The sequence below is a fragment of the Pteropus vampyrus genome, unplaced genomic scaffold (genome assembly GCF_000151845.1).
Source record: "Pteropus vampyrus isolate Shadow unplaced genomic scaffold, Pvam_2.0 Scaffold244, whole genome shotgun sequence".
In the NCBI taxonomy this organism is placed as follows: Eukaryota; Metazoa; Chordata; class Mammalia; order Chiroptera; family Pteropodidae; genus Pteropus; species Pteropus vampyrus.
This window is the reverse complement of record NW_011889025.1, coordinates 888,361-904,109: the sequence shown is the minus strand read 5'-3', so window position 1 is coordinate 904,109 and position 15,749 is coordinate 888,361.

Genomic DNA, 15,749 nt, shown 5'->3' with positions numbered 1-15,749 from the left:
GGAGCTGGAATTGCCAGTGTTCAACAAAAAATTTTCACAGCAGAAAGCTTTTCTGAAAGAAAGGGTTTATTGAGCCAAATGCTAGCCCAAAAAGGACTAGGTCGTGAGGCATAAAGTCTAAATCACAAGCAGCCGGGCTATGTGGAGAAGACAAACATGTCTGTCAACCTGGATTTGATATGCTCTTTTATACATTATGTTTTGGGGAAGAAAGATGTAAGTTGTTTTGAAAAAATTTACATTGGCTACAGATAAGGGAGGGTGGGAAAAGGTGAAGGGGGGTCCAGTTCTAGGAGAGGTAAATAGCCCATAAGGAAGAAATATTTACTACTTTTGACTGGTGGTTGGTAATGGTCCTGAAAGTTCATGCATAAGCAGGATGTTGTGACTTCTAGTGGTCACTACAGAAGTTAATTCAAAGCTCCAATATACATTCAGGAATGTGAGCCTTCTTTAGTCAGTTGGCCCACAGCTATTAACTGCTTAATTACTCTTATCTCTTTCTCTCACTCTCTGACCTACTGTCATTTAATTTAGGACATCTCAAAATTTTTCTCTTGTCATCAGCAACAACTTCGTGGAGGAAGAGGTGGTGTTTGATTGAAGATGTGAATGAATCTAGACCAGTGGTTGTCAGCAATAACTGCTCTTTAGAATCAACTAGGTAGCTTTCTGAAAATATTGATTCTTGGGGCTCACCCCACACCAACACAATCAGAAGCTCTGTAAGTAGGGCCTTCATATGGGTCATTTTTTAAAACCAAGATTGAGAACTACCATGGATCTAGTCACAAGAAAATCTAACTAAGGCAGCTCAAGCACCAGTAAGTGGCCAAAGGGTCTTGCAAACAGTATCTTATTTCAGCCTTATGACAATCCTGAGATATAGGTACTATTGTTGTGATCCTCACTTTACAGATGAGAAAATGGAGGCTCAAATTATACTACCTGTTAGTATCAAAGCTGGGAATTCATCCTAGATCTGTTAGCCCCAAAGCCAGTGACCCGAACCTATATACAATACTACCTGACAGCCAATCGTGTCACTAGGGAAGCACAAGCAAAAGTTTTTGATAGATGAACTGACTGTCCTGAAGAGATCATTGCTTCTTAAATGGCCTTTTTTTGGGGGGGAGGGGGGAGGGCAGGTGTAATGTACATACACTAAAATGCATTGTTAGTCTTAAATGTACAGCTCCATGAGTTTGACAAATGTATACACCCCTGTAATCACCACTCAGATCTCTGTGCCCACACCCAGCCAGTTCCCACCCCTAGAGGCAACCATTGTTCTGATTTCTATCATCATAGATTAGTTTCTTTCACATATTCTTGAATGCTCTGTAAGTGGAATCATAAAGCATGTACTCTATTGTGTCTGGCTTATTTTGCTCACTGTTCTGTCTGCGAGGTTCATCAGATCATTTCTTATGTTGGCAAATGAATGCTAAGAGTCTAGGAGATGCTAAACCAATCAGACTCAAGACCTACCAGGGCTCAGGGCTTTAACTGCAGAGCTAGGAAATGCTGTCACTGGGAAGCTTTCCTACCCCATCACTATAATTCCAGCCATGCTCCCATGGCAGATATTAATGATGGGGGCTCATTCATATTTCTGTTGAATTATTCAAAATATTTGGAATATATTAACCTCATACAATCTGGGAAGCAGCAGAAACCAGCTTTCTGGAGTGTTGCAATGAATTGGGCCTCTGGACCACAGGATACCTGCGAAGACTTCTGGTCCTCCCAGTTTCAGAAAGGTCCCAAAGAGCATGATTAATATTTGGCGGAAGGTGGGAAGAGCATATTTGGTGCAAACCCACTTTAGGAAAGTTCAATTAAATCCTCATATTTCCCTATACTTTCTATCAGAGCTGAGCCCAGAATGCCACGGCTGACCTCAAAATAACACAACCTATACACAGCCACTCTCCTCTCCATCTCATCCTTCCACACCAAACTAATGCCAGCCTCCTGTGTTCAGTTACCTTCTTTATTTTTGTAAATTTCTAGACTTTCTAAGTCCCTTGCTATGTGCTAGCTCTTCTCCCCATATAGAAATCACATAACCACTTGAATAGGTTTAGTCATATGGACACACAGCTTTCCTCTCTTTCCATTGAGGGTCTCCAGTGAGGTGACAATAACTTCGGCTCACACAATGTGCAGAGTTCTTCAATCAGAGCTATAAGAGGCAGAGAATCACAATCCCTGTGTTCTAGTTCCTGGCTTTAGTTTAAGGGTCTCCTTTCTGTAACCTGAATTTTGACCTTTGGACTTTGTTAATCTCCTGGAGTCTCCAGACATCAAGCTAACTTTTCCATATGGTGCCCTAGTTTCTAGTGGGTTTTTTTTTTAATATAAAAATGAGTATATTTTAAAACCTGCTTTGAAATTAACTGGAAATTACAGATATACATGTACCTTCAGATCTCTATTAACTAATAAGTTTGCTCTATCTCTTTGGAACCCATGCAAGAAAAAAAATTATATTTTAAAAAAGGTTGTATATCTTCCTTGGGTCCATTCTGACAGTCACTTTGTTGCTGTTATAATAGTTTCTTCCTTTAGGTGTTGCTAAATAGAAACATATAACGTAAGTTTCTTCATGTTAAATTTTAAGCCCATGATATCCAATTCATGTTAGGCATAACTGCATATGATTTGCAAATAGGGCAGGGGTTCTAAACCTAACTTTTCTTGCCTCCAAGAAACTCCCCAAATTATATGTATATTCCTTTTTCTCGGAAGAGAGATCTTTTTCTTCATATTTACAAAATATGTAAAAAAAATTACATATTTTTTACATTTTTATTTTTTCAAATTTTATTTTATTATTAGTTTCAAATATACTGTACGTTGGTTATACATTTATATTTTTGTTTGATTGTTTGCTTCATTGCTTGGCTCTCTAACTTCTAACCTATTTGATCTCTCTAGCAGCAATTTTCACTTGCTCCCCACTGTGTCATTTGATAAGAAAACTGACCCACTAGTTGAGAAGAACACTATGTTCGGTGACAAAATCCATCTGGGTTCTAGCCTTGGGCCCTAGCCTTGCTGCCTAACCGACTTCATCTTTTGCTTTCCTCATATTTGGCAGAAAGGTACAAATCCCAGCCTCTCCCTGCTTCACAAGAATATGCCCAAGACAAATAAGATTATATACCTGAGGCTCTTTGCAATCTCGTTGGTATATAAATTCAAAAGATGATTACCATTATTAAATCTTAAATAATGAGATAGTCATGCTTTCACAAGAAAAGTCACTTAGAAGTGGCTATCATGTACATAATAAGAAAATAAAGTTCAGTAACAGCAGAAAAAAATTAAGATTTTTTTGAGGGGGTAAACTAACTTTGGACAGAAACTGACATTATTATAACTTTATAATCTAGAAAGCCAAATTGAAGAAAATGTTCAAGACTAACAAATCACTACTCAAGCTTCCAAATTTAAACTTTTATTTAATTCTATTAATCAATTATTAGTGGAGAAATGTTTTCTTGGCTCATAGTCCTAAGCTACCACTAACTCTGTCATCAGAAACTCAATTTGGCATTATTTGGTTGTTTAAATCGTGAAGTAGACAGGTGTTTTTTTCCTTCCCAGGGGTTCCAAGAAAGGTCTGTGGTTAAATGTCACAGGCTCAAACAGAGCCAAACACTTGCTGTGGCATATTGGGCAAAGCAGGGGGCTCTTCAGGACTAGGGCTGCTCATCTTGCCCTCGACACAGTCTAAGGAAGCCTGGCTGAGTGACAATGTCATACAGTTGAAAGCACAAGAGGGGACAGCCAGCCAGGACACGGGGGTTGGATTTGACTAGTTTAGGCTAGTCACTCCTTTGCTTGTGCCTCGGCTTTCCTTTTTGGAATCCAGAAGGATTTTAGGCACTCACTTCTAAATTTTCTTCTAGCTTTACTATTCCTTGAAAACAATTGAGAATATCGGTGTGAAAGAATTGGCCTTACAAATTTGGCCTGAATATGGACGAATAGTATATGGACTAATAGTATATATTCTAATCCTGAATACATAGCTATTTTGTCTCTTTTCTGTCTACACCATAATGCAGTAATGAAGAAATTGCTCCACTGAATAGAGCCATAAGCCAATTCAGTCTAGGCTAAGTTAGTCACAAGTGCATGGAAGATGGAAGATCCAGCATCTTCTGAGGGAGGCTCATTTCTACTGGTTGTATTTCCTTACATGCTTTGCTACTTTTTTTTAGTGAACATATATTGAGGGCCACTATATGCCAGGTAGTATATACAAACAGGTATTTTATAGCTAAAATTTGACATAAAACATGTATTTTGAGTATTAGAATGCATAAATGCACATTTCTTGTTTGTGCAGAAGTTGAATATTGCAAGAAATATATTAGGTCACTGATGTTGAATTAACATAAAAGTATCAACTTTGTTTCATGGATCAATAGTTGAATAACAAAGTAAGCAAACAAATTGAACCTGAAATCAAAGAGGCAAGGGTTCAATTCCTTGCCAATGACGAGCTTTTGCAACCCAGGCAAGTGGTTTAACGTCTCAGAGACTGTTTCCTCGTATCTGATATGTTATTTTCAGTATCCATTTCACTGGGGGTTGTTATGAGGATCAATATATGGAAAGTAGCTAGCACCCTGTCTGACAAGTAAGTCACTCAACAACTATACATGTTGTAAACCCTAAAGCAGAATTCAAATCTACCCAAGTGGGTCAGGTGGGCCAATTTTCTGTTGAATACCCTTTTACTTCTATAGCCTCAGGTGGAACAGATATCCTGTCCCACCACAGCTTACCAGAAGTGTTCATAGAAACCACACACTCTCCTGCAGGGGAAGAAGAAAAAAGGAGAAAGGGAGGGAGGGGTGGCGGGGGGGGGAGGGGGAGAGAGAGAGAGAGAGAGAGAGAGAAAATAAGCAATTTGCTTAAGATTCCACTGGTAATAAGCAGAAGGGCAAGTTTTCAAGCCAGATCTGTCTAATTGCAGAGCCTAATTAGCTAACCAGCACACAACCCAGCCTCTTGCCCAGAATTTCATATGACCTGTGGCTTGTTCTCACAAAATGACTGACAATGTCTGGAGGACTAATTTAGGGAATGGAGCACAGTCTCTACCATTTAGAACTAGGGAGTTGAGAAGCGAACAAACCACACAGGGTTTGGGCCCAGGACCTCAGCTTCATGATCACAATATTTTAATCATCTGAGCACTTGGTTATACCTCCTACCATTGAAGATTGGTAGGCTGTTTTTTTTTTTTACTTGCCACTTCAAAGCAGGAAGTAATTTAGCTCTTTCAGGGACTCATTTGGCATAGGTGGCATCTGTTTTCAAAACACTTAGGGAATGAATATCTTCAGAGCAGTTCCCTTCTGGATGGGTTCCGCAGATAGTGATGAATTCTTTTCTGAGGAAAAAGAGATGGAAATAACAGAAGAATAAGAGACAGGAGTCCCCATTTTGCCCTTGGATTGGCCCCTAGCATGCAAATTACATATATGCGTGTGCACACACACACGCACACACACCAGGGGTTCCAAAAATGAATATTTTATACTCAGATTCTTAGTTTATCTCCATGCACCACAGCCTCTTTTGGAAGCCTCTCCTATTTGGCACTACCCATTGTGGCAGAGCCTTAACTTCAGGATCACTTCCTGCTGCCTTCCTCCATCTAGCCTTTCATCACCTATCCATCTGTTCTTTCATCCACATTTCGTTTCCAGATGCCCTCCTTCTCCTGTAAGGAATATACAGCATGGCACACATGTGGGCTATACAGCTCATGATATACTATTAGTCCATAGCATAACTATAGATTCCATTCTTTTCCATATTTGATATGTTTTTTACTGACTTAGAACAGTTTGTAGGAACTATATGTAGAGAAAGCTACAATTTGTCACCAAGGCAGGTGAATAAGATGTGGTGACTGCATGAGACTCAGATGGAAGTTTCTGTATTCTCCTTTAGAATGGGCCATCTCTGATAGTCTGTTATCCATGGCATTTCCTGGTTCTTCAGAGGTCGTACAACATAATGCTATATGAACTTAATCATGTGGATGAAGAGCAAAGAGATCCACTAAAGTAAAATCTAATTGGACTTTACAAAGTAAACATAATACAGAATAGTGCTGATACTTAATAATACTGTATTGTATACTTAGTTTGCTAAAAGGGTAAATCAATCTTCTGCTAAGTGTTCATTTTTTATCACCAAAAATAAATAAATAAAAAGGGAGAGAGGAAAAGTTTAGAGGTGATGGATATACTCATGGCATTAATTGTAGTGATGATTTCATGAGTGTATACTTATCTCCAAACTCATCAAGTTGTATACATTAAATATGTACAGCTTTGTGTATGTCAATCATATCTCAATAAAGTGGTTTTGAAAAAAGCAAACATAACTGGATAAAAGGTACACAGGCTCTATCGTTTCTTAGAACGTCATGTAAATCTATATTACCTCAATTAAAGTGTTTGATTTTTAAAAAGCAAGTAGAAGATCTTTATATGCAAGATTTAGTCTGGAGTTTCTAAGAGAAAGATCAGTAGATAATTCAGTTCAAAAAGTTCTGTTTCCCTCAAAAATCAAAGGAACTCCAACTCTGAGTGCAGAAATCATGCCCTGTGTGAGAAAAATAGGTATTTGGCATTGTGTTGTCAATTCTCTTTTGTCTTCAGCATTATTTGTTCCCCTCAGTTAGGTCCATTGCAATAACTAAAGCTTATTTTAACCCAGCCAAATCATCTGATTGGCATAGTCATGCCAACTATAAACAGAAAGGAACTCTCCAAAATGGCGATTCTAGAAAAAAAAAAAAAAAAGAATTTATCGACCTTCCAGGGCCATTTGCATTCTCTGGGTCTCTCCCAATCCTATCAGTGCCACTCTTGCTCTCTCACTCTTTCTCATCACATCATCCAAATATTGAATTTCATCCTGTTTTCTATGGGAGACAGAACAGTCTTGCCTGGAAAGAAAACATCCCTGGAGAGATTAGACTCTGATTAATTCTCATTTCCAGTATTTAAAGGCAGAGGATTAGATTAAGGAATAAAAAACATAATACTGTGCTCCAATTGCATGACACAGGCTCTCTAATATATGGCATTTTTAATGGATACCAGCCAAGGTGGTTCTTAGAAGCAGAAGGTGAGTACTATATTGGTCAAGTTTCTGTAGAAGGCCAAAATGTTCCCCCAGGTGGAGGCCGAGCTGGCTCAGAGGGTGGCAGCTCTCTCGAAGGTGCTGCCCTGGGTATTCTTCAGGGTTACACTGTCATGGTGGTTTGTTCGTGGAATCTTGTTGATCCTCGTTCTTGTGTAGGTATACCTAAATCCATGAAATAGCTCAGGCTTGTTCTTAGTGCTATTTTGTATGAGATTGGAATGCTTTTTAAATGTCAGATAGTACCTTCATTTTTTGTCTCTAAATTAAATTCCCTCCAGTTTGTCAGATGTGTACTCTGTCCCCAGTATGCTTGATCGAAGAGTCACAGCTTCTTAGAGTTATATCAGCAACTCAAAGCATAAGCTAGAAGCTTTGTGTAAAAGGATAGTTTTTCTCAGAAGTAGAAAAATACCATTCTATTTTCAAGACAATCAAAATAAATTTGTAAGAAACCAAAAAATAAAAATAAAAAGGAAGAGGACAAGATGAATAGCTTAGATTTAGAGCAGGAAAATGAGTTCTGGTTTTTCTTCTTGCTCTGATATAAACATTCAAAGTCATAAATTCCACAGTGAAGTGTGTGTTTATAGAAGCTGCAGGGGGAGAGTACAAATGCTATTTTGTTATGGCCAGCACCTATGGCTAAAGGGCCCAAATAACTAGCATTAGGCAGTACCAGCCTGGGTTTCTACTTCCTGTTCCTTCTGACACCCTTCTAATTCTTTCACTACTCCTTCCTTCTTGCTTTTATCATTTTTTCTCTTTCTTACCCTATCTTCTTCCATATCTCCTTTACTCTTGTCCCAGAAAATTATATTTACTCTCAAACATGGCCAAAAATTTTTGAATAGTGTCACTTGACTGGGAAATTTGGCAGGTATTTTTGTCAACCTCTCATTATTGGCCCCTCCTGCTCTGGATCGACTCGCATCTCTGGGGTGACATCCCAGCCACCCCAAATGGCCCACAAAGTAACATATCTGAATCTGGCTGCCTTGTGACTACCAAAGGGAAGGTGGGGAAAATACTTGTTTGTGCTAAGGAGACTTCCTTGGCTATTCTTCAACCCTACAGAGGACCACAATTGCAACAGGGTGGCTTTGACATTTCTCTGCTTTTTACCCTCCTTCTCACTCCCATCTGCCAAAATTCTTGCCTATTCCTCTGGACAGATGAGAAAACACTTGCAAAAACAATGATTGCTTCTTGGATTGTTATAATAACCAGTGAGAACAACACTAGATGTCTGTAGAAGATGAGAGAGGGAAAATGAAAGGGAGAGGAAAAGTATTCCCTGTCCACTAGGCCAGTATTATAAATAAGACCAAGCAGTCGTTGGCCTCTTTTATGGATTCTCTTTTCTTCGTGTAGTGACAAATGAAATCAGAAAGGAGAAGGGAGGGCTTTAGGGAATCAGAAGAGAAACTGAAATCATATTTCATAGATTTAGCTCTTCCTCTAATTAAAGGCAAATAGAAACGGTAACCTGAATCTCAAGCTAGGCAGTTGTCTGAGTATGTGATGAACAGAGCCAAGTGTCTGCTGATACCTAATGGATATTGTCTGGGTAGCACTGTAGCATGGACTGTAGCATGGTGGTTGAGAATAAGAGGCTTTGAAGTAAGGGAGATCTGGTTAAAATCTTGTCTTCTTCACTTACTAGCTCCACTTGTGCCTTTAATCTCATCTCCCGGCTACTTAAGAACATCTCTTCTGAAATTCTCACTTCTATCTTGCATCAATAATTTCTTCCTCTCTACATGCTGCAATATCTACCAAATAAAGTCCTCCATTCACCCCACATCCCTCTCCAGCTTCTGTCCTATTTCTCTTCTCCCTGTTACAGCAAAATTCCTTGAAAGACCTGTCTATATTCGCTGTTTCTAATTCGTCTTCACATCCCTCTTGAATCATCTCCAACCAGGCATTTGTCTCTATCACTCCATTAAAAAAACGCCTCTCAAGGTCACAAATAAACCTCCATGTTGTCAAATCAAATGTGGTCAATCCTCAGCCCTCATATTGTTTGACATTTCATCAGTATTCTAAACAGTTGAACTCTCCCTCCTCCTTGAAATACTTTCTCCCCATGGCTTCTGGGACACCATTCTCTTACCAGCTACCTCACTGGCTGCTCCTACTTAGTGCCCTTTGTCGATTTCTCCTGTCTGTCCTGACTTCTCATCATTGGAGTGCCCCAGCATTCAGACCTTGGACTATTTCTCTTTATACTCATTCCCTAGGCGATCGCATCTAGTCCCATGGCTTTAACTACCCTAGATATATTGAAGATTTCCAAATTTGTGTCTAAGGTTCAGACTTCTCTCAACTCAAAATGCATCTCTCCAGCTGTCTACTCAACATTCTCTCTTGGAGACCTAATAGGCATCTTAAATGTAACGATGCTCAATGTTCCAACAGAATTCATGATTCCCCTTCCACAAACCTGGTTCTTCTCTAATCTTGCCCATTGCTGTTAATAGCAGCTCCATCCTTCCAATTTCTGAAGTCAAAAACTTTGGAGTCATCCTTGACTCCTTTTTCTTCCACACCCCACATACAAGGTATCTGCAAAACATATCAGATTTTCCTCATAAAAGTGTCAGAATCTGACTGGGTCTCCCCACCTCAATCACTACCACCCTTACCCAGGCGACAATTATTTCTCACTTGGACTATTGCAACAGCCTCCCAGCTGGTCTTTATGCTTCTACCCTTAATCTCTTAAAGTCTATTCTTACTCAATCCAGCAGCTGGAGTGAGTTACTTAAAACTTAATTTAAATCACATCATTCCTCACTGAGTATTCTCCCATGGCTCCCAGTTTCACTCAGAGTAAAAGCTAAAGTCCATATAATAACCTATAAAGCCTTACATGATTTAGCACACACCCCCTTCATTTTTACTATTTTCCAGCTCTACTCTGACCACACTAGTCTCCTTGTGGTTCCTTAAACATGCCACACATATTCCCACTTTAAGGCCATTGCACTGGTTGTCCCTCTGCATGGAAAACTCTCTCCCTGGATATCAACATAGATTGCTCATTTCCTTCCTGCAGGTCTCTGCTCAAATGCTATCACCTCAGAGAGTCCTTACTCACTTTATTGTTTTCCTTGACAAATATCACCATCTGCTATATTATAATTTTATTTGAGTAATGTATGTCTCTTCCTAATGTAAACTTCTTCAGAGCGGAGAATTTGCCTTATTCACTGCTCTACTCACCAGCACTTAGAATAGTGCCTAGCACATAATATTCAATTAATATTTGCTAAATGAATGAGTGAGTGAATGAATGAATCTCTTAGAAGTCCCCTTCAAACAGATAGTGTCATATAGAACACGCCCTCTGTAATGTTTAGGTGAAGTATCTGAAAAGACTAGCTTACCCCAAAACAAAACAGCTGCCCATCTCAGTGAAGAGTAAACTTCATATCAGAATAAATATTGATAACTTTGCACCCGTTTTTTATACCTGATCTTCACAACTGGAAGAATAAGAATCTTTATTTTACAGAGGAAGAAAATGATGAGTCTCAGAGAATTTAAATAACTTTTATAAGGCTACCTGGTTGGTAAAATTCATTCTTTCATTTCTTATTTCTTCAATAAATATGTATTGACTACCTACCATCTGTCGAGCACAGTTCTAGGCACTGGAAATACAGCATTGAACAAGACACCTGAATTTCTTGCCCTTCATGGAGCTTAAACTTCAGTAGAGTAAGTGAACCTATAAGCAAATGACTCTTAAATGCTGTTTCATTGACTTGATTCATTGCTAGAAGATCAGTTGATACCACTAGTACAGATCTTTTCAAAATGCAGAATCCTATCCAGTAGATCTGGGGTGGTGCCCAATTTTCTGCATTTCTAAAAAGCTCCCAGGTGTTGCTGGTACTGCTGGTCTAGGGACCATGCTTTGAACAAGGTCCTAGTGTAAAGCACATCGTCAAGTAAATAGGAACTTCTACTCGGCCCCCATCCTTTCATATCACACAGCCTAGACAAAAGGATTAATTACAGTGAGTGGAACAAATTTTGAGGTACCAAGACTTGGGATTTCCTGACAGGTGTTTTAAACAGGGCACTGGGAATTCTAGAAGCTGCTGGTGTTTAGAAATGCAGCTGGGCAAGCAATGTCAAGGAAGTAAGTCACAGGTTGCAAGGCCCCAGTCATTGGAGAATTCCAGTTCCTGGGGAGGAGGAAGAAAAGATCTGAAAAGAGCAGAGCAGACTCCTAGTTACAGAGAATTATCAAGGTCCAAACAGAAGCTCAGGAACAAAAGGCCAGAACAAGACAGAGATAGAAGATAAAGGCTTGGACTCCAGATGAAGGTTGAAGTCATCATCACGGTGTCGTGACAGGACTTGTCTTGAACCTTAGCATTGAATTAGAGGCCCTTAAATTGTTGGAGGGCAAGATTGGTCCCAAAGATGGGACAGAGCTCACTCGGCCTATAGGTTGGAGTCAAGTGACTTCAAGGGGGAAGTATGGAAAGGAGAGCTTTGAGGACAGGGAACCAAGCAGATTCCACACCGCTCCTATAAGGAGTTCTTAGAATTCACCAAAAGGCAGAAAATGTGTTGGGCTTTGTTTTGAATGACATGGTCCAAAAAGGGGAAATTTAATGTTGATTATTGGTCAGAGATAATGAGAAAAAAAGCCCACTGATTTCTCTCTTATTTCTCAGGCTTGAAAGCCCTTAAATATGAAGAATATTAAACTAATATTGGGAAAGAAGAGATAGCAGAGAGATTTGTTGAGAGCGAACTGATAGAAGAAGACTGACAAAAGAGGAAAAAGGGAATCTGGTATTTATAAAACTATGCCCTTGATGTGATAAGAGATTTCCTGTGATAAGAGATTTCAGGAGGAACCCAAAGATGCTAGAACTCTACACTGTAAATGTTACACCAGTCTGTGTGCCCCAAGTGACCTTTGTAAAGAAGGGTAACTAAGGCCCAGATTATTGGAAAGTCACTGAGAAGAGTGGCCATGAGAGTCTGACATCCCTCCTTCAAAATGAGCCAAAACAGTAGTGTAGCCCCACTGACTCAGACCTGTACACCAAGAGCAGTACTGGTTATAAACGTGGCTTCTAGAACCACAAAGGCATGGGTCCAAATTCTAGCTCTGCTGCTTAAAATTTCTGGGCCTCAGTTTCCTCATCTGTAAATAGGAATGATAATCAAATCATTTACATCACAGAACTATAGTGAGAATTAAGTTACTCCATGCACATAAAGTGCCGAGAATAGTGCCTGACACATTGTTAGTGCTTATAGGTGTTAGTTGTTACTGTTGCAACAAGGAAAAGCTGGAGGAGACATAAAAGTCCACCTCCCTGATTTGCTGGAAAAAGAGCATGAAGTCCAGAGAAAAGTAGGGACTTGCTCCAGGTCACCGAGAAGCTCATAACATGGCTAAGAACAGAAACCAGGTCTCCTGAGCTTGATGCCTTTCCCACTACATAACATTAACTTTTCAGAGGAATGGCTTCCCTACTTCTTAGATCGCAAAAAACATTTTACACTGCAACCTACACATATACATACATGTATATAACTGACACAAAATTTGCATGAAATTATACTTCAACATACTATATTCACTCTAATACTTTCTATTTTATTCTTAGAAACAGAAAATAATATTAAAAACTCAGCAGGTTCAGGAGCCAACAGGAGAAACTGAACAAAGCCATCTGGAAAATATTACACCTGTGAGGGTTGGCACACATAAGAGCCCATGAGAGGCACTTGGATGTCTATCAGACAGAGGGGAGAAGAGGCCAAATTTGCCCCAGTTACATTAAATAACTCTACCCCTTTCTTTTAATCATAGCATCACACTGCCCCCATCCGGGAGAAATCAGAAGCATTGGAGGAGAAGAACTAGAGAACAGACAGAGCTCAATTCCCTCTGGCCACGGGGCATGCCTGAACTGAGGGGCATGGGAAAACACTCTACATAAGAAATGAAAAATGGATACAGAATGAAAGTACCTCAACATAATAAAGGCCACATATGACAAATCCCCAGCCAACATTACACTTAATGGTGAAAAACTAAAAACTTTCCCTCTGAGATCACGAACAAGACAGGGCTGTCTGCTATCACCACAATTATTCAATATAGTGTTGGAGGTCCTAGCTAGAGCAATAAGGCGAAAGAAAGAAATAAAAGGCATCTAAATTGGAAATGAAGAAGTCAAATTGTCACTTTTTGCCGATGTTATGATTCTCTATATAGAAAACCATAAAGACTCCACTAAAAAAACTATTAGAAATAATGAAGAAATACAGTAAAGTTTCAGCATACAAAACCAACATACAAAAATCCATAGGAAAAAAGTGACGTAGATGATAGAGGCTCTGTTCATCCCTGTGGCGAACAAATCAAAGGTGCGACAGAAACAAGGAGCAGCAGTAAGGAAAAATCACCTGGGATCTAAATGAACAAGCCATACAACTTCGGAGAAATCCAAGAAAGCACCCTGCAACAGCAGAAGGTAGGATGGGGCGAGGAAGCAAGGCTGCCTGGTCCCGAGCAGCTGAGTGAGACAGAGGCTGCGGCAGTGGCAGCTGCAGAAGCCTCTTAAAGGGGCCGCGTCCACGAGCGGATTTTCGCAGTGACAGACTTGCTCGCTCTCAGCACCAGTGGCGGTTCAGCTGTGCACAGGGGGCACCAGGGACTCACAGGGAGACATTTTTGGAGCGAGGGTCGAGGTGAGACTCGCTCAGTACAGAAGTGCCAGCGTTATCCATTGTTCCCTGTTGAGCCATCCCCGCTACCAGTGTGCCAGATAAAGGGCCACCATAGCTGTGACGGCATCAAACTGGATAACAGAGGTCACTCCACCCAGATGATTCCCTGAAACCCTGCCTCCCCCAACACGCGGTTCCACCCAAGCCACATCCAGGTGTATCCTCAGCAAGTCAAGTGCTCCTTGCTGAGACTCACACTGGTGGAGGCAGCTGACCTTGTTTTCTGGTGTGGCCTTTAGAGGCAACTATAAAGCACAGCATCTGTGGATTGCTTGCTAAATCTTAACAGGTGGCCCTGGAGGGGCACAGGCTTGGGCTAAATTTGGCCTGCAGCTGAACTCCTCTCAGGACTGTGCCAGTGGACGTTTACTTCACAAATCCACACTAATAAGACCGGGAGACTTAGGAGCTTTGCTTCATACATAGAAACAGACACAGAAAGGCAGCCAAAATGGGAAGACAAAGAAGCAGACACCACATGCAAGAACAGAACAGAGATGCAGATATAATGGAGTCAAGTAATCTAACAGGTGCAGAGTTCAAAATACTGGTTATAAAGATGCTCAATGAAATTAGGAGAAGTGTAGATAAATTCAGTGAGAACTTCAACAAAGAGATAAAATCATAAAAATAGAAGTAGAAATGATAAAAGGGAACCAGTCTGAAATGAAGAACACATTATCTGAGATGAGAAGTATATTAAATGGAATAAACAAAGGAATAAACAAAGTGACTAAAGAAAAGGATCAAATGCACTATCTAGAAGACAGGACAGCCAATCAGGACACTCAATCAGAATGGCAAGAAAAAAGATGCCGAGACTATAAAAATACTTTAGGAGGATATGGGACACTATTAAGCCTCCAAATATTTGTCTGATCGGTGTAACAGAAGAAAATCAAGATGTTTAACAGCTGTTTAAAGAAATAATGATGGAAAACTTCCCTAACCTGGTCAAGGAAATGGACATAAAACCCCAGGAAGCTCAGAGAATTCAAAAAATCAGGGATCCAAAGAGGCCCACACCAAGAAACATCATAATTAAAATGCCGAAGGTTAAATATAAAGAAAGAATATTAAAAGCAGCAAGAGAAAAAAAAATTACATATAAGGGGACACCCATACGACTGGCAGCTGATTTCTCAAAAGAAACTATACAGGACAAAAGGGCTTAGCAAAAAATATTCAAGAGGATGAAGACCCAGGATATATAACCAAGAATAATTTATCCAGCAAAGCTATCATTTAGAGTTGATGGACAGATAAAGAGCTTCTCAGACAAAAAAAATCTAAAGGAATTTATCACCACCAAGCCAGAATTATAGGAAATGTTGGAGGGACTTCTTTAAGAACGAAAACGATGTATCAAAAACAGGAATAAAGAATGGTAACAAGTACATTCTTACCAATAATTACCATAAATGGAAAAGAATTAAGTGCTCCAATCAAAAGAGGGTGGCTGAAAGGATAAGGAAACAAGACTCCTACATATGAAAAGGAAGGGAATGGAAAAAGATATTGCTTTGATGAACCTAGACGGTATTTAAGTCAGACAGAGAAATATAAACACTATATGATTTCACTTATATGCAGAATTTAAGGAATAAAAAGAACAAATCAATCAAAAATAGACACAAATATAGTGGACAATTTGGTGATGGACAGAGGGGACGGGGTTTGGGGGGTTGGGAGAATGGGGTGAAAGGTTAAAGAAGTACAAATTAGTAGCTGATGGATGGTCACAGGAATGGGGAGCACGGCATAGGGAATGCAACCAGCATTAATAC